The 883-nt window shown below is 46.1% G+C and overlaps 1 non-coding gene across 1 annotated transcript; it reads right to left on the bottom strand.

Annotated features, from left to right (window-relative positions):
• Positions 1 to 528: 528 nt before the first annotated feature.
• Positions 529 to 603, bottom strand: Trnas-cga (transfer RNA serine (anticodon CGA)). The gene has a single exon. It is a non-coding gene; the product is annotated as a tRNA-Ser (tRNA).
• Between the last annotated feature and the right edge of the window lie 280 nt (positions 604 to 883).

Below are 883 nucleotides of genomic sequence, written 5' to 3'. Positions count from 1 at the left end.
AGGGCGGCACAGATCCTCATGGTGACCACCTCAAAAGCATTTCAATCTTTCATGAATTTCTTGCGAAAATGTTGTACGTTCAACTGATTTCTATCTTATGAAGTGATGTCTATTATCTCGATATGTCCTTGAATTTTGTAAATTTGCTTTTTTGTGCACTGCATACTCTGCACGCTGTTCTGCACTGCACTCTCGAGGATAGTCCGTAGCGTTATGGACATACCCTGTATGCTCTATTTGCGCAATGATGGAGCGAATACTCAATTCTTACATGCGTCAGAGCATTCCCAAACTTCTTTCATCTTGTTATTATTGTCTCTGGAGGCAGCAGAATCGATTCTGTAGCTTGTCTCAAGCACTGTTTCCCTAAATTTACATGACAGACAGCAGGGAAATGTAGGTTTGCATTCACATTGACATTTACGTTCCTCCAGCAGTTTCATATTCTCACATAAGATTCCAGAATGAGATTTTCACTCTGCAGCGGAGTGTGCGCTGATATGAAACTTCCTGGCAGATTAAAACTGTATGCCCGACCGAGACTCGAACTCGGGACCTTTGCCTTTCGCGGGCAAGTGCTCTACCAACTGAGCTACCGAAGCACGACTCACGTCCGGTACTCACAGCTTTACTTCTGCCAGTACCTCGTCTCCTACCTTCCAAACTTTACAGAAGCTCTCCTGCGAAACTTGCAGAACTAGCACTCCTGCAAGTTTCGCAGGAGAGCTTCTGTAAAGTTTGGAAGGTAGGAGACGAGGTACTGGCAGAAGTAAAGCTGTGAGTACCGGACGTGAGTCGTGCTTCGGTAGCTCAGTTGGTAGAGCACTTGCCCGCGAAAGGCAAAGGTCCCGAGTTCGAGTCTCGGTCGGGCACACAGTTTTAA

The sequence above is a fragment of the Schistocerca cancellata genome, chromosome 6 (genome assembly GCF_023864275.1).
Source record: "Schistocerca cancellata isolate TAMUIC-IGC-003103 chromosome 6, iqSchCanc2.1, whole genome shotgun sequence".
Taxonomy (NCBI): Eukaryota; Metazoa; Arthropoda; class Insecta; order Orthoptera; family Acrididae; genus Schistocerca; species Schistocerca cancellata.
Note: the sequence above shows the minus strand (reverse complement) of the source record. Positions and strands in the feature narration are given on the sequence as shown.